The sequence below is a fragment of the Austrofundulus limnaeus genome, unplaced genomic scaffold (genome assembly GCF_001266775.1).
Source record: "Austrofundulus limnaeus strain Quisiro unplaced genomic scaffold, Austrofundulus_limnaeus-1.0 Scaffold2381, whole genome shotgun sequence".
NCBI classification, from domain to species: Eukaryota; Metazoa; Chordata; class Actinopteri; order Cyprinodontiformes; family Rivulidae; genus Austrofundulus; species Austrofundulus limnaeus.
Window position 1 is genome coordinate 1 of NW_013954783.1, and position 506 is coordinate 506.

The window sequence follows — 506 nt, forward strand, 5'->3', positions numbered from 1 at the left end:
AAGTAATACAAATACAGTTGGATGTAAAAAAAAAAAAACACTTATTTAAACAGAGATTATGAACAGTGAGGCAAACACAGGAGTCATTTTTGAGTTCTGAGAACCAAGCAGCTCAGCTCCAACAAACCAACATAATTGTTTTATTTATCATCACTCATTACGTACGCTGATGATGTGATGATATCATCATGTGCGCTGATGATGTGATGTCATGTATTCTGATGATGTGATGATGTTATCATATATGCTGATGATGTGATGACGTCATTGCCTACACTGATGATGGGGTGATGTCATCGCACTGATTTGGTGATGTCATCTCGAACACTGATGTGATGACGTCATTGCCTACACTGATGATGTGGTGATGTCATCATGCTGATTTGATTATGTCATCTTAAACACTTGATGATGTGATGTCATTGCGTACACTGATGTGATGTCATCGCGTACACTGATGATGTGATGACATCATCGCGTACACTGATGATGTGATGACATCATCG